We start from the raw sequence: 18,734 nt of genomic DNA, 5'->3' as shown, positions 1-18,734 counted from the left end.
GCTCCCTGCAAGGATGAAGTGGAGACAGTGAAGCAAACATCCAGGAAAGTTGGAGCTTCCTTTCATAAACCCGGCATTGGATTCATCATAAATTTTAAACAACTCTGTAACAGTGAGGAAAAAAATGTTTGCGAGTTAGAACATAGTGATAAAAACACAGAAAAGACTCATTAAGAACATTTCTGACAGTGTAAAGTGTTTGGCCAATTTACTTCCTAATGTTCAAGTGCAGATGTCACACTGGGTTCAGGTGTTAAACTGTGTAGCTCTGCAGGGAAAATCTAGAGACCACTTGACTGCCCTTGTAGCCCTTAGTAGCACATACAAATCACTGATCTTGCAAATCACTTTGGTAGCATGAATTGAGTGAGTTACCAGAATCTTTCAAAACTCCGTTTATCTTTTGCTCAAATCCAGAATCTTTTACAGTGTTTTCATGGCCTCTTCTCTTACGGATATTTTTTTCTTGGTCATAGAAGATCAAAATAAGGAAAAGTTCAAAGAAGAAAATAAAACTCTCTATTACTCCACTAATTACAATTAATGATCAATAATACTATGCTGTCTTTCTTTCATTCTGTATGAAGTCATGTATATGCACATAGTACAAAACTGCCAAATTTGGAATCATATCATATATTCAAAAATAAATAAATACATATATTCATATGTTACACATTTATTTTCTTTCTTTTTGAGTCCTTAAAATTACATCATGAGTATTCCCCCACATTCTAAGAAAAATTTTATTTTTAATGACTGTATTGTTCTAGTATATATTTATATCACAATTCAAAATACTAGCATATTCTTGCTGAACATTAAAATTTTTCCATTTGTTCAGTGATATAAATTATGAGAACCACCAGTGCTTAGTAAAACCTTCACACTTTTTTAATAGAAAAAAGTCTAATTTAAAAATCAGTAGAAAAATTTGTGAGATAGGAAATATTTCATTCCATATTATCTATAAGAGTAGCCACCACCCACACGCAGCTTTTGAGTTTTTGATCCACGGCCTGTGAAGCTAAACATAGTTGCTCAATATATTTCTTTTTATCTTACTGAATTTTAATAAATTAAAATACCAACATCTTTTAACTTTACTGGTTAAAACAGAATTTGGGGAGCTCAGCGGACTTTCTGGAAGGACTTGCTTGTATGCAGGAATATCCCCATCTTGTGGCCTGATACGATATTGCCTCTAGAACTGTTTGAAGACAAATATTTGAAACTACAACAGCCATTTGATCTTGTAACTTCATGTTGTTTGCGGATCATAAAATCTCAAGTAGTAATTTATATAAAGTATCTGCACATTTAAGTATTAGTATTGCTAAAATGTAACCAGTGCCCAGAGCAAATGAATTGTCAGAGGACAGTAAATACCAGGACAAATCCCAAGAATGATTATATTGGTTTTACCATTTAGGATAGAGTCAATCTTCTGGTGACCCTTTATTCAACAGCGACTACTGGTATTAAATTAGTCTCTTCTTTCATTGTTCTGCTATTAAAATGTTTTTTTAAAACTCTTAACCTTGTAGCTCTTCTTCGTCTCCACACATGCCTAATGATATTGCCTGCTCTATAGATCTACTCAGCATTTTTGTTACAGAGTCCAACTATAAATTCTATTGGCATAGTTATCCCACTGACTCAATGCTTGGTCAATCCTTCACTGCTAGTCTGGCACACAACTCTCAAAATTGCCTTGAGATGGGGGCCACGGATTTAGCTCAGTGGCACCACACCTGCTTTCCAAGCTCAGGGTCCTGAGTTCAATCCCCAGGACCCCCTCCAAAAAAACGGTTTGAGATGTAGATAGATAGCACCAAACACAGACATACTATAGTACAACACTCTCTCTCTCTCCATATATATATATATATATATATATATATATATATATATATGTAAACATAAATATATATAAGTAAACACAAATATTTCATACATATATCCATATATTACTATTTAGTGATTCCTGGAGGGGATAGAGAACTCTCTACCTCTTATCCCAACTAACTTGTAACTAATTAAGAGACAGATAGTAGTAGAAGACAAATAAAGACAAAAACATTAGTTTTGTTAGTGGTAGAACAGTTTGAAAATGTGGATTGGTGATGCAGAAATGATGGAAATTCCAATATAGACTTTTCTCCCAATTCACAAAGTAGAAAACCTTGTCCAACATAGACCTTTATATGTCCAATATAGTCCAATATAGACTTTTCTACCAACTTATAAGGTACTCCCAAAGACGCTGAGCCTCCCTCTGGGGCAGGTCCCTGGAACAATGACAAAACTGACAGGCAGGCCAGAGGGCCATATTATAGGTGGCCAGCCCCAGAGAGAAAATTTGAGAGAAGATGAAGGGAGAGTCCATAGGAAAGAATCTTCAACAATGAGCAGGGTTGGGCCGGGGATTTAGTTCAGTGGTTCAGCTGCCTGCCTCACAAGTTCAAGGTCCCGAGTTCAATCCTCAGTACCAAAAACAAACAAACAAACATACAAAAACAATGAGCAGGTGTGAATCCACATGAAAGTTGTACTTTGGTAGAAAGAATGCAAGATAGGTTAGATTTTTTAGTGCAAATTCTTCTTCAAAGAAGCTGGAAGATAGAGAAAAATATTTGTGTTAATAGAAACAAGTGGAATTCTAGTCTTTCATAAGCCAAATTTTCAGTGGTTTCACAAAGTAAATCAACCTTAACGTAAGAGAAAAATGTATTTGTCAGAAAAAGAAAAATGGATTTGTTCATCTTTCCCAACTAGAAAAGATCATAGATTAGGTAATGGTAATAAATGACTCTAAAAAGAAAATAATAAGCACAGTAAATACATTCTTTACAAATGCTTGGTTCAGTGTATCTGGGAGATTTTGTAAACTCAAAACACTTTAGGTAAATTCTCATTCAAAACACCATTATATTGTAAAATTGTTAGAAAGGCAGGTAGTTACAATATAAAGGAAAATAATAATTAGATTACTACATTATAGTCATAATCTCGTGATAAAATAAAATAATATTTCATTCATAGTATCATTAACAATATAAAATTCTAATTGTAGGAATTCAGCTTAATGGTATGCTTGAAATTGTACTTAACATTTTACTATGCAAATATTTCTCACAGAAGTGTTTATAATCATCTTTATAAAATAATGGTGATAAAAATCTCTTAGATGTCCCAATTGAACATTTTTTTAAATCTGAGAATTTTAAATTTTCCTTAGTATCAAACATTCTCTAGGCCATGAAATAATAAATCAGAGAACACCTGAACAGTTGGCATCTACATTAATTGTGGGTAACTGTCAGACCCCATCTTCTTCAGTGCAAAAAGATGCCAAGAAATTTGTTTTTATTTGAATCACTACCACCACCCCATGATATTTACCCAAGAAAATTTGTGTTCATGGTGGATAACCCCGCAGAAGTGTAAGGGTATAGGTTATGTAGCCAGGTAGACCTATTAGTCATTTTAAAAAAGAATTTAACCAGGTCTTTTCTGTGTTAAGAGAGTAAATTGAAAAGCTGTCTGGTACCTGGCATAGATGCTGCTCCTAGCGCTCCCTAGAAACTGGGTTTTCTGTTAATAGAGTAGGTGTGGAACTTGAGAAATTAACTAGGAAAATATTAGAGCAATATTGGTACATATTTGTACTGGTAGCATTCAAAGCAGTTTAAAATGTTCCTCCTCTCCCTTCACTTGCTCTTCCTCCTCCTCAACTTCCTCCTCCTTCTCTTCCTCCTCCTCCTCTTCCTTCTCCTTGCCCTTGTTTGTTACAGGTTACTATTTTTGTCCATTGAGAATTCATATGTTAACACCATAATCTCCATTATGACTGCATTAGGAGGTGGAGATTTTGGGGAGGTGATTAAGTCATAAGGGTGGAACTCTCATTGGGATTAGTGCCCTTATAAAAGGGACCCAAAGAGTGCTGATGTTTGCTGTCTGTAATGTGAAGATACAATAAAATAGCAGTCTAAAATTGAGAACAAGGTCTTCACCAGAACCTGACGATTCTGGTACTTTATTTCAGATTCCAGCTTGCAAGAGTGAGAAATAAATACCTTTATTTTATAAGCTACACAGTCTATGGTACTTTGCTATAGTAGCCAAAGAGACTGTCAGTCCATTTTATCTCATCAGTTTGTGAATTTTCTCAAGGTATATAATGAAATATCCCTTCTCAGAATGGAGATCTAATAGAGAAGAGACAATGTCCCAACTATGTCAGAGAGTTACTGAGCATAAGAATTCAAACTCTCTCAATAGTCTGCTTCCTGTAGCTACATGTTATCTATTACCAGTAGGTCACAGAGCACTCCAAGAACAGAAATATTTCTACTAATTTTCCCTATATCCAGCAATTGTTGCTTTGCTTTCTACTGTCATTCTATCATTTTCCAACACCCAGAGATATGAATGCAACATTGGTAACTGGTAAATGAGCTAAGCTGACAGTTGGTGGCACTGCTTCTCAAACCAATATTCCTAATGCATAAGCATGGGAAAATTTATCTTTATTGGCTACAAGAGGTTGCTTAAACTCTAAGTACATGAGAGTTGCTATGAAAACAGATTTCTGGACCCAAACTCTTAAGAGTAATAGAATGGGTCTTAGAATTTGTAGGCTTAATTAATATTTCAAATAATTCCAATTAAGGCAGTCCATATATTTTACAAGAGTGAAGTGAACAAATGGGGAACAGGGCTTTGAACTTGAGGACAACTTGAGATAAAAAGTTTCTTCAGGTGACTTTTCTGATCTGAGAGATTTGTTAAAAGTATTCAAGGATAACTGTATTTCATCAGTTTCTGTCTGAATTTCTAATAGTCTTTAAGATGTCTATATATGTTAGTGCATAAAAGGTTAAGTCTACTGAGTATTAAAACAATCTCAATTTTTTCTAATTATTATTTTTTTTTTAATTTTTTCCCCATTAAGTTTATTGGTACATTTTCGGTATAAAATACAGTTACATTCATCATTGGGATCTTGTACCATTACATGATTCTCTTGGTTCTTATTTTTTTCCCCTTCCCTTGCCCTCCCTTCACCCCCTCCACCCTTTCCTATTTGCAAAGACTTTGTTTCCATTTTTTTCTTCTTCTCATATTTTTTCCTTTCCCTTTTTTCCTTTCCCCTACCCCTCCCAATTATCCTGCTCTTTTAGAACTTTTCTTTCTGTTACACAATATCAGTTGTACATTTTTTAAATTACAATATTAAGATCTAGGAAGCATTACCACAGATTTTACAGAATTTAAAAGGATATAGGAAGCATATTACAAAAATCTTTTTTGAAATAAATTTGACAACTTTTAAGAAGTAACTTGGAAGGCAAATTAATGAAACTAACTCTGGAAGAAATATAAAATTTAAATAGCACTTATTAAAGAAAGTATATTCCTAGCTTGAAAACCTACCTATATGACAACAGCAGGCTCATAAACATTTTAACTGATAAATTATATCAAACAATTAAAGCAGAAAAAAGAAGGAACACTTCTCCCCTCATTTTAGGAACTCAACATTGTGCTAATCCTAAAACTGGATAAAGATAATAGAAGAAAAAAGTATGAACATAGATAGAAATTTGTTTAACAAAATAAACTATTAGAAGTCAGATCTGGCAGGATGCAGAAAGTGGTTTTGTTATAGGGATAGCAGTATTGGTTCAGCATTGGAAGATCCACCCACAAAAGTCATCATTTTAACCGATGAAAGGCAAAAGACATATGATCCTGTCACTAGTTGGAGAAAAAGTATTGAACTAAATTCTACAGCTGTTCATGGTAAAAGCTGTCAGGAGACTAGAGGTACAACAGAACCTTCTCAACAGATTAAAGACATGTACTCCATACTTCCAGTGAGAACGCCTTATATAAATGGAGAAGATACAATGCTCTCTCCTTAAGGTGGGGAACAAGGGCAGATATGCTTACTCTTTATCTGTCCATTAAACTTTGAAACATAGTCCCCACCAAAAGAGTCTGGCAATAAAATGACACCGCTAGGATAGGATTTGCACAGCAGAAGCAAAATCTTTCCATGTAGATAAAATGATCATCTACAGAGAAAATACTAAGAAATCTCTAGGAGCCCCTAGAACTTGTATTTGAATTTAGCAGGATTAGAAAACACAAGGTATATATAAAAATTCAGGTCTGTGTATACTTGCTATAAATGAAGAATTGGATATTGAAATTTAAAAGTTATGTAGGAGTGAAAAGGACCTAGAAAAGTTAAATCAAAAACAAAAACAAAAATAAAAACAGTGTTGGAAGATGTTTAGTACCTAATTTTAAGAGTTCTTCTAAAGCTATAGTAATCAAGGCAGTGTTGGTGTAAGGAAAGACATATAGATCATTTGAATAAAACAGAGAATCTAGAAATAGAACCACACATATATAGTCCACTGAGTTTTGAAAGATTATTTAACATTAGCATTTTATAGACTATAAACTCAATTCAAGAGCCGAGGAAGAGATAGTGTTTTCAGCAAATGGCACTAGAACATCTGGTATCCGTATATAAAAAATTAACCTCAACCCTTTTTTCCATACATGAAAATAACTTGAAGGGATCTATGAACCTAAATAAGAAAGCCTAAAAGTATAAAACTTTAAGAAGAAATTATAAGGGAAAATATTTATGAATTTAGGGTAGGCAAGAACTACCTAGGATACAAAAAACATGAGGTATAAAAGAAAGAAAATGATAAATGAGATTCCATCAATATTTAGAACATTAAATGACATCATTACAATGAAAAGTAGTCCTTAAACAGACCATATTTACAATGCATATAACCTATGACCAAAATATATAAAGAATTCTTAGAGCTCATTAATAAACAACCCAATTAAAATGTAGATGTAAGAAGAAGATAAATAGCCAGTATAGTACAAGGAATGGTGTACAACTCTAGAATCAGAAAAATACCAATCAGTACAATAATAAAATCGAATTATACACTCATTACGGAAATGAAGCTCAAAGTTTTAAAAGCCTTGTCATGACTTTTTGTTTTTGTTGGATTCTCCCGCTTTGGGTTTAATTTGTCACACCCAATGGATTCATTCTGCTGGGTTTCCTGGAGTTGTGATCCTCATTGTCTTTTCCTAAGGTATTGTCTAAAAATTTTGGAGTGCCGGTTTTATATTCATGAAGTTCCTGAGGTGCTCTTTATCATGAAAGTATCTTATTTCTCCATCAAGTTTGAAAGATAGTTTTTCAGGGTACATCAATCTGGGTTGGAGGCTGTTTTCCTTTAGAGCTTGAAATACATCACTCCAAGCTCTTCTTGCCTTGAGGGTTTGCATTGAGAAGTCTGCTGTGATTCTGATAGGCTTTCCTTTGTATGTGATTTGTTTCTTTCTTCTCACTGCTTGTAGAATTTTGTTCTTCTGTTGGATTTCTGGAATCCTAACTATTATATGCCTATGTGTAGATTTTTTTTGATTAAGTCTAGCTGGAGTCCTATATGCCTCACTTATCTGTATGTCAAGTTCTTTTCCCCTCCTTGGGAAGTTTTCTGCCATCACTTCTGTGAAGAGTTTTTTATGTCATCTCCACTCTCTCCTGTTTCTTTATTGACTCCAATCAGTCTTATGTTATTCTTCTTTGCATTATCTAGCAGCTGCTGGATTGATTTCTTGAGTTCCCTTACATTTTTAAGCAATTTTTCTTTTCCTGGTAACTAACTGCAATCTTATCTTCTATATGTGAAATTCTATCCTCACATTGGTTCATTCTGCTGTGCAGACTGTTGTTGGAGTTGTTAATCTCTTGGAAATCTGTTTGTATCTGTTTTATGGATTCCATTTGTTTCCTATGTTGGGATTCCATCATGTTCCTCAGATTCTCTATTTTTTTATCTGTGTCCTCTCTAGATTTATTAATCATGTCTTGCACCATGAACAAAATCTTTGCTGTTATCTGAGTAATTATTTCTGATTTCGTTTTTCCCAGATCCTCTTTTGTTGCCAGTTCAGAGAATCCAGGTGGTTAAGTATCAGATTGTTCCATCTCATTTCCCTTTGAGGTTGCTGTAGGTGATCTGGAACTCTGTTTTTGAGGTTTGTTTATGTGCTTTCTCATTTCCCCGGGGTGTGTGTGGGGGTTCTTCTGGTGCCCACAGGGCTCATCTTCTCTGCCCTGGGAGCTTGGGATGGTGGTGGGTGAGCTTCCTTCCGGGTGCTGGTACCAGCTCACCTTCTCTGCCCTAGGAGCCTGGGATGGCAGCAGGGGAGCTTCCTTCTGCCTGCTGGGACCGGCTGAGCTTCTCTGCCCTAGGAGCCTGGGATGGAGGCAGGAGCTTCCTCTGATTATTTTTAAATTCATGAGTAACATCAAAATGAATCTATTAATTCCACCAAATCAATGAATGATGGGGATTTATGGATATATTGATTTTGTTTCCAACATTATATCTGTGACATTTTCAATCTCATTTAAAACTGAATTTTACCAGGAATACCCAAATACTTACCATCTAGATTCTACAGTTAACATTTTACTCTCCTTGTTTTATCAATTTTATATACCTATGCATCTTTTTATTATCCATCAACCCATTTTATGTTTTAATAGGTTTCAGAATAAATTGGTGGTTTCCATGCAAATACTTCACAATGCACCCATTAACCAGGATTCATGGTTTGCTTATGATTTAAATGTAATGTTAATAAATATGCAATAAATGTTAATATGCAATAAAATGCATGCATCCTTTGGGTGTCAGGCAATGAGTTCAGATAATGGTATACATCTGTCTTCAACCCAAATGCTTATCAAGATACATAACTTTATCATCATCCTTAGAATGTGTCCACATGTCTTTTCAGTAAATCCTTATCCCATCATACCTATTGTTCTACTTATTTTTTCATTATAAATTAGGTTTACCTTTTTGGGCCTTCATGTAAATGGGTTCATGACTAAGCATTTTTGTGTGTGTAAGATTTCTTTCACTTAACATAAAGTTTTCAAGCTCCATCCTGTTGTATAATTACTTTTTATTGATAGATAACATTATAAGCTAAAATGTCTATAGTTGTTTATCAATTAAATTAGATGGATAGTTTGCTGTTTCTAGTAGTTATGAATAAAATTGCTATAAACATTCAGATACAAGTCTTTGTGGAAATACACTTTTATTTCTCTTCTATGAATATCTAGTACTGTATTTCTAGGTCACAAAGTGCCACAAATTTTTATAAAATACTGATACCATTGAAATCAATTTATCCTGCCAACAATATATTTGAATTTCAGTTGCTTCACGTCCTCACTAATACTTGGCATTGACAATGCTAAGAGACTGTCTCTTTTTGAATTTGCCTGTGATGTGTATGCTGTGATATCTAGGGTTTTAACTGAGTTGCCAGCTCTTCTTTGAATAAATCTTGCATTTTTAAAAAATAATCAGAATCATTTGTAAATAACTTCTAATATATTTTGAGTATTTCATTGTTTATTTTTTGTCTACTTGATCTATTTGTGACATAGGGTATTGAGGTCCCCCACTAATATTGCATTAGTGCTTATTTGATTTTTCATATCTGTTAGTATTTGTTGTATATAGTTAGGTACACTAGTGTTTTGTGCATATATATTTATGATTGTCATCTCTTCCTCTTGGATTGTTCCTTTTACAAAGATGTAGTGTCCTTCTTTGTCTCTTTCTTTTTTTGTATTAAATTCTTTTATTGGTACATTGTAGGTATACAAAACAATTACATTTCTCATTGGGAATTATACCTATATATAATGCATCTTGGTTCTTATTTTTTCCCCATTCCTAGCCCTCCCTTCACCCCCTCCACCCATCCCTATTTACAAAGACTTTATTTCTATTTTTTCCATTTCTCATCATTTTTTCTTTTCCCTTCTTTCCTTTCCCCTGTGCCTCCCACTACCCCTACCCCTTTGGACCTTTTCTTCCTATTTTACCTTATCGATTATTCATTCTAATAATTGGTACATTTTAGGTATACAATATAATGACATTCATCATTGGAAATTTGCACCTTTACATAGTCTCTCTTGGTTCTTGTTTTTCACCTTTGCCCAGCCCTCCCTTGAACCCCTCCATTCCTACCTATTTACAAAGATTTTGTTCCTATTTTTCCATTTTCTCATATTAATCCCATTCCCTTCTATCCTTTCCCTTAGCCCTCCCACTTCCTTATCCTTTGCCCCTTTTCTTCCCATTTCACATGACCTGTTATACATTTAGTCCTTATTTACACTTTCAGTTTCCCACACCAGAGAAACTATTTGGTATTTACACATGTGTGTCCTATTTATTTCACTTAAGAGTATTGACTCAATGTCCATCCACTTAGCTATAAATGTCTCTAATTTCTCAGTTTTTATGGCTGAGTAGTACTCCATTTTATAAAAAAAAAACACATTTTCTTTATCCAGTCTCCAGTTCATGGGCATTTGGGCTGTTTCCAAGTTTTGGCTATCACAAACTGTGCTGCTATGAATATGGGTGCACATATATCACTGTGGTATGATTCTTTTAATTCTTTGGGGAAGATCCCCAGCAGTGGAATAACAGGGTCAAATGGAACTTCCAGTCCTAGTTCTTTGAGGTATCTCCATACTGATTTCCACAGTGCTTGCACCAGTCTACACTCCCACCAGCAGTGGAGCAGGCTTCCTCTTTCCCCACAGCCCTGCCAGCATTTGTTATTGGTTGATTTCATGATAGCAGCCATTCTTTCTGGAGTGAAGTGGAATCTCAGCATTGTTTTCATTTGCATCTCTCGAATGACCAGTAATGTTGAACATTTTTTCATGTATTTATTTGCTATTTCTACTTCTTTGTCTGAGAAATGTCTGTTCATTTCAGATGCCCATTTTTGGATTGGGTCTTTAAATTTGGGAGATCTGCTCTTTTTAAGTTCTTTATAGATTCGAGATAGTAGACCTTTGTCTGAGGAAGAGCAAGTGAAGATTTTTTCCCACATTGTGGATTGTCTCTTCACACTGCTGGTGGTTTCTCTTGCTGTGCAGAAGCTTTTTAATAAGAAGAGATCCCATTTGTTGATTGTTTGTGCCTGTTCACGGGCAACTGAGGTTTTGTTCATAAAATCTTTTCCTACACCGATGTCTTCAAGGGTTCTACCTAACCTCTGTTCCAACTGGTTCAGAGTTTCTATTTTAATATTTAGATCTTTAATCCATTTTGATTTTAGTTTAGTGCATGGTGAGAGATACAGGTCTAGTTTTAATCTTTGGCAAGTTGAAGCCCAATTTTTCCAGCACCATTTATTAAAGAGGCTATCTTTCTGCCAGTGAGGAGGTTTGGCTCCTTTGTCGAAGATGAGATGGCTGAGTGTGTCTGGCATTGTTTCTGCATCTTCTCATCTGTTCCACTGGTCCTCAAGCCTGTTTCTTTGCCAGTACCATGCTGTTTTTATCACAGTAGCTTTGTAGTAGAGTTGCAGGTTGGGGACTGTGATACCCCCTGCCATGTCTCTGTTACCTAGAATTGCTTTTGCTATTCTGGGTCTCTTATTATTCCAAATGAATTTTTGGATTGTTTCCTTGAGGCCTATGAAGTATGCTGCTGGGATCTCAATTGGAATTGCATTAAATCTATATAGCAGTTTTGGAAGTATGGCCATTTTCACTATATTAATCCTTCCTTCCCAGGAGCAGCGGATGTCTGTCCATTTTGTGATATCATCTTCAATCTCTCTTTTCAGAGTGCCATAGATTTTAGAGAACAGGTCTTTGATTTCTTTTGTTAGGATGATTCCTAGGTATTTCAGTTTTTTGGATTCTATTGTGAAAGGAAGTATTTGTGCTATTTCTCTCTCAGTGAGTCTGTCATTGGTGTAGAGGAAAGCTATTGATTTTTGTGTGTTGACCTTGTAACCAGCTACTTGACTGAATTTGGTTATTAAGTCTAGAAGACTTTTGGTGGAGTTCTTGGGGTCTTCTATATAGAGTATCATGTCATCTGCAACTAATGACAATTTGACTTCTTCATTACCTATATTTATTCCTTTTATTTCTTCCTGTTTTCTAATTGCAGTGGCTAATGTTTCCAGAAGTGTATTGAACAAGAGTGGTGATAGTGGACATCCTTGTCTTGCTCCTGATTTTAGTGTGAAGGATTTCAGTTTTTGACCATTTAGAATGATATTGGCTGTTGGTTTTTCATAGATGGCTTCTATCAGTTTGAGGTAGAGACCATCTATTCCAATTTTTTGTAGGGTTTTTATCATGAATGCATTTTGGATTTTGTCAAATGCTTTTTCTGCATCTATGGAGATAATCATATGATTTTTGTCCTTGGCGCTATTGATATAGTGTATTACATTAATTGATTTTCATATATTGTACCATCCCTGCATCCCTGGGATGAATCCCACTTGATCAGGGTGTATGATCTTCTTGATGATCTTCTGCATTCTGTTTGCAGTATCTTATTAAGGATTTTTGCATCTGTGTTCATTAGTGAGATTGGCCTATAGTTCTCTTTTTCAGTTGGGTCTTTCTCTGCTTTGGGGATCAAGGTGATGCTTGCTTCCAGGAATGAATTTGGGAGTATTGCTTCCCTTTCAATTTCATTGAAGAGTTTAAAGAGTAGTGGCAGCAGTTCCTCTCTAAATGTCTTGTAGAATTCAGCAGTGAAGGCATCAGGTCCCAGGCTTTTCTTAGGTGATAAGTTTTTAATTATGTTTTCGATTTCATTGGTTGATATTGGGTTGTTCAGAATTTTTAGGTCTTCTTCATTCAACTTTGGTAATTCATATGTATCTAGGAATCTGTCCATTTTTTCAGTGTTGTCCATCTTATTGGCGTATAGGTTCTGGAAGTAGGTATTGATTATCATCTGGATTTCTGCTGGGTCTGTTGTAGTTTCACCCTTTTCATTCCTAATTGCATGGATTTGGGCCTTTTCTTTCTTTTTCCTGAGAAGGTTGGCTAAAGGTTTGTCAATTTTGTTGATTCTTTCGAAGAACCAACTCTTGGCTTCATTGATTTTTTTGTATTGTTCTCTTAGTCTCCATTGCATTGATTTCTCCTCTGATCTTTATAATTTCCTCCCTTGTATGAGCTCTGGGGTTGTCTTGCTCTTCTTTTTCTAGAAGCTTGAGGTTCAGCATCAGGTTGTTTAATTGGGCTCCTTCTATTTTCCTAATATGCATATTCTCCGCTATGAATTTCCCTCATAAGACTGCTTTCATTTTGTCCCATAGATTCTGATATGTTGTATTGTCATTGTCATTTAATTGAGGGAACTGTCTGATTTCTTCTTTAATTTCCTCTGTGACCCATTGGTTATTCAGAAGTGTGTTGTTCAATTTCCATGTGCTTATGAAATTTTTTGAGTTTCTTTGGCTATGGATCTCCAATTTCATCGCAGTATGGTCTGATAATATACAGAGGATAACTTCAATTCCTTTGCACTTACTTAAACATGTTCTATGTGTGAGTATGTGGTCTATTTTGGAGAATGACCCTTGTGGAGCTGAGAAGAATGTGTATTCTGATTTTGTGGGGTGGAAGACTCTGTAAACATCTGTTAAGTTCATTTGTTCAAAAGTTTGATTGAGTTCTAGTATTTCATTACTTATTTTTAGTCTAGTTGATCTATCTATTTGTGACAGTGGGGTGTTGAGGTCCCCCACTACAATTGTATTAGTGCATATATGGCTTTTCATGTCCATAAGTATTTGTTTTATATAGTTGGGTGCACTAGTGTTTGGTGCATAGGTATTTATGATTGTCATCTCTTCCTCTTGGATTGTTCCCTTTACAAGGATGTAGTGTCCTCTTCGTATCTCTTAATCAGTGTTGGTTTGAAATCTACTTGATCTGCAAAGAGGATTGCTGCTCCTGATTTTTTTCGGGTTCCTGTTGCATGGAGCATTATTTTCTACCCTTTAACTTTCAGTCTATGAGTTTCCTTTTGAATTAAGTGTGTTTCTTTTATGCAGCATATTGTTGGATTTTGCTTCTTGACCCATTCTGCCAGTCTATTTCTTTTGACTGGTGAATTGAGACCATTAACATTGATGGTTATAACTGAAAGGTATTGGCTTGTCATTGCCATGACTTTTTCTTTTTGTTGGATTCTCCCCCTTCCCATTTAATTTCTTGTCATGCCAGATGGATTCATTCTGCTTTGCTTTCTGGAGTTGTGATCCTCGATGTCTATTCCTAGGATATTGTGTAAAATATTTTGGAGTGCTGGATTGGTATTCACAAAGTTCCTAAGGTGCTCTTTGTCATGAAAGTATCTTATTTCTCCATCCATTTTGAAAGATAGTTTTGCAGGGTACATCAATCTGGGTTGGAGGCTGTTTTCTTTTAGGGCTTGGAATATGTCACTCCAAGCTCTTCTTGACTTGATGGTTTGTGTTGAGAAGTCTGCTATGATGCTGATGGGCTTTCCTTTGTATGTGATTTGTTTCTTTTCTCTGACTGCTTGGAGAACTTTGTTCTTCTGTTGTGTTTCTGGAATCTTAACAATTATATGCCTGTGTGTAGATTTTTTTTGATCAAGGCTATTTGGAGTCCTATATGTCTCACTTATCTGTATGTCAAGCTCTTTTCCCCTGCTTGGGAAGTTTTCTGCCATTATTTCTGTGAAGAGATTTTTTATGTCATCTTCACTCTCTCCTGTTTCTTCATTGAACCCAATCAGTCTTATGTTATTCTTCTTTGCATCATCTAGCAGCTGCTGGATTGATTTCTCATGTTCCCTTATAATTTTGAAGCCATTTTTCTTTTCCTGGTCACTAATTGCACTCTTATCTTCTATATCTGAAATTCTGTCCTCACACTGGCTCATTCTCCTGTGTAGACTTTCAGTGTAGTTTTTCATGTCCTGGAAATCTATTTTCATCTGTTTTATGGGTTCCATTTGTTTCTTATGTTGGGATTCCATCATGTTCCTAAGCTCCTCTCTAGATTTATTAATCATGTCTTGCACTAAGGGCACAATTTCTCCTGTTATCTGAGAAATTATTTCTGATTTCATTTTTTCCAGATCCCCTTTTTTTGCCAGTTCTGTGGGTCCAGGTGGTTGAGTATCAGAGGGTTCCATCTCATTTCCATTTGGGGTTGCTGTAGGTGATCTGGAAGTCTGGTTTTGAGACTTATTTATGTGTTTTCTCATTTCGACTGGAGCAGGGGGCTATTAGCGCCTGCACGGATTACCTCCTCTGAGCTGGGTGAGGTGGGACAGGGGCCGGGAGCAGCGGTAGGTATGGTGACCCAAAAGCCCTTTCCTGTTGGCTGGGAGCAGCGGGAGGAATGGTGACCAGGAAGCCCCTACCTCTGGGCCGGGAACAGTGGGACTAAGTACCTTGGTCTGGTGGTCTGGTGTCCTCTGCGCCTTGGTAATGTGGAATCAGGTGGCTGTCTGTCTGCAGTGGGGTGATTCGGTGTCTTCTGCGTGACTCAGGACCTCGGTAGGGCATGCACAGACCTGCCTGTCTGCAGCGGGCTGATTCCCCTTCTTTGTCTCTTAATGTTGGTTTGAAATCCACTTGATCTGCAAAGAAGATAGCTACTCCTGCTTTTTTGGGGTTCCTATTGCATGGAGTACTGTTTTCCACCCTTTAACTTTCAGTCTATGAGTTTCTTTTGGAATGAAGTATTTCTTGTATGTAGCATCTTGTTGGATCTTGCTTCTTGACCCATTCTGCTAGTTTCTTTCTTCTGATTGTTGAATTGAGATCATTGACCTTGATGGTTATAACTGATATGTATTGATATCCTTGTCATGACTTTTTCTTTTTGTTGGATTCTCCGCCTTTGCATTTAATTTTTTGTCGTGCCTGATGGATTGATTCTGCTGGGCTTCCTATGATTGTGATCCTTGTTGCCTTTTCCTAGGATGCTGTCTAAAATTTTTTGGAGTGGTAGTTTGGTATTCATGAAGTTCCTAAGGTGCTCTATGTCATGAAAGTATCTAGTTCCTCCATCAATTTTGAAAGATAGTTTTTCAGTGTACATCAATCTGGGTTGGAGGCTGTTTTCCTTTAGGCCTTGAAATACATCACTCCAAGCTCTTCTTGCCTTGAGTGTTTGTGTTGAGAAGTCTGCTGTGATTCTGATGGGCTTTCCTTTGTGTGTGATTTGTTTCTTTTCTCTAACTCCTTGTAGGATTTTGTTCTTCTGTTGGGTTTCTGGAATCTTAACTATTGTATCCCTATATGTGGATTTTTTTTTTAATCACAGTTAGTTGGAGTCCTATATGCCTCCCTCATCTGTATGTTAAGTTCTTTTCCCCCTGCTTGGAAAGTTTTCTCCCATCACTTTTTTGAAGTTTTTTTCATGTCATCTGCATTCTCTCCTGTTTCTTCATTAACTCCAATCAGTCTTATGTTATTCTTGTTTGCATCATCTCGCAGCTGCTTGATTGATTTCTTGTGGTCCCTTAGTATTTTAAAGAGATTTTTCTTTTCCTGGTCACTAATTGCAATCTTATCTTCTATATCTGAAATTCTGTCTTCACATTGGTTCCTTCTGCTGTTTAACATTTCAGTGGAGTGGTTAATGTCCTGGAAATCTGTTTGCATCTCTTTTATGGATTCTATTTGTTTCCTATCTTGGGATTCCATCATGTTCCTCAGCTCCTCTATTTTTTTTATCTGTGTCCTCTCTAGATTTATTCATCATATCTTGCACTATGGGCACAGTCCCTGCTGTTATCTGAGAAATTATTTCTGATTTCATTTTTTTCTAAATCTTCTTTTGTTGCCAGTTCAGGGAGTCTACATTGTTGAGTGTCAGATTGTTCCATTTTGTTTCCCTTTGGGATTGCCTTGAGTGATCTGGGAGTCTGGTTTTGAGACTTGTTTATGTGTCTTTCATTTCAGCAGATGCAGCCTGCTGTGCCTTTTTTGAGGCAACTTTTTGTTTACTCAATGGTCTTGAATTCTCAGCAAGCTGCTGAGCAGCCTTTACTCTGCTGCTCACCAATATACTAATTCCTAGGTTCAGAAAAGTGGCCTTCTGGATCCCTGAGCTCACCTGTTGTCTTGGTGGGCTTCTGACTGGGGCCTGTGCACACAGGATGATATCTAGGTTTGCCTCTGGCTAGGCCCCTATGTAATTGTTGTCTGGAAGCAACGTTGCCTCTGGGCTGTGCATCCCAGTTCCTTTTGTGTGAACAAGCTTTTGGCTAGGGTCTTGCAGACTTACTGATGGTATTGGGGCAAACTTCTGACTGTTGCTTGTGTGCCTTTACAGCTCTTTTCCAGGTGGGACCTTGGCTTGGGCCAGTGTGCCCCAGCCTCTGGGGTCAGGGTGGAGCCCTGGCTGGGATCTGCTTGCAGCCATGCCACTCTGATCCCCACTTTTGCTCCCTCTCCTAAAGTGGTCTGGTGTGCCTTTATTGCAGAGATTTTCTTTCCTTTTCTGGTGGGCTTTAATTTTCATCAAGGGGCCTCATGGAGGGCCTCTTTCTGTTGTTCACTTTTGCTCTATCTTCTCAAGCTCAGAACATTGTCCTTTATGACCTTTGCAACTCTGGCGTGTGGATCCAGGTAATGGCCCAGCACAGCCATGGGGGGTCGTGCCTGTGCAGCTCACCTCCTCGGCGCTGGGTGGGCTCAGCTGCTCCACAGTCTGGAGTGGTATTACAGTGGCCTGAGAGGCTCACCTCCTCATTTTAAGTGTTAAAAAAGTAAATCACATTCTATATAATTTTGAACAATTTTTTCCTCTTTCACAATATTTATTATTCATTTTGGTCCTTATTTTCTCTTTCAGTGTCTCACACCAGAGAGACTATGTGATATTTACACATATGTGTTCAATTTAATTCACTTAAGAGTATGTTCTCAAGGTGCATCCATTTAGTTATAAATGTCTCAAGTTTATCATTATTTGTGGCTGCATAGTACTCCATTATATAAAAAATATCTTTTTTATCCATTCACCAATTAATGGTCATTTGAGTTGTTTCCAAGATTTAGCTATTACAAACTGTGCTGTGATAAATATGGATGCACATATATCAGTGTAGCAAAATTCTTTTAATTCTTTTGGGAAGATACCCAGAAGGGGAATAGCCAGGACAAATGGAACCTCTAATCTTGGTTTTCTTGAGATATCTCCACACTGATTTACACAGTGGTTGCACTAGTCTACACTCTCACCAACAGTGGAGAAGTGTTCCTTTTTCCCTACAACCATGCCAGCATTTGTTTTTGTATGATTTCTTGATAGCATTCTTTCTTAAGTGAGATGAAATCTCAGGATTGTTTTAATTTGCATCTCTTGAATGACCAATGATGTTGAACATTTTTCATGTATTTCTTTGCTGCTTCTGTAAAGTAATAATTTGACTTACATCTAGTGTTTAGTTTTCTAAGATTACATTTTTACTTCACAACATTTGTCATATTTTATTTATGCAATAATATTACCATTTAGGTAGGATTAGTATTTCCATCTTCATTTTACAGGTGAGGTCATAAAGTTGACATATGGAAGTCTTCCTACACAATATTTTTTTTTTCTGTATGCCACTGTTGACTCGATAGCATGAACAATGTCAAGAAGCTGAAGATCAAGCCAAAACTAAAAGAAGAAAAGCACATTTACATGTTTAGGAAAAAGAAAAAATGAGTATTTGTTTGTAAACTGTAGCTTCTGGAGCAGAGTTGATACAAAATGTGCAATTCTCTAACCTTATGTGCTCTGGGCTTCTTGTTAGAGAAAACTGTGC

The sequence above is a fragment of the Heterocephalus glaber genome, unplaced genomic scaffold, assembly GCF_053883595.1.
Source record: "Heterocephalus glaber isolate CG9 unplaced genomic scaffold, H.glaber_assembly_v1.0 deba00000470, whole genome shotgun sequence".
Taxonomy (NCBI): domain Eukaryota; kingdom Metazoa; phylum Chordata; class Mammalia; order Rodentia; family Bathyergidae; genus Heterocephalus; species Heterocephalus glaber.
Note: the sequence above shows the minus strand (reverse complement) of the source record.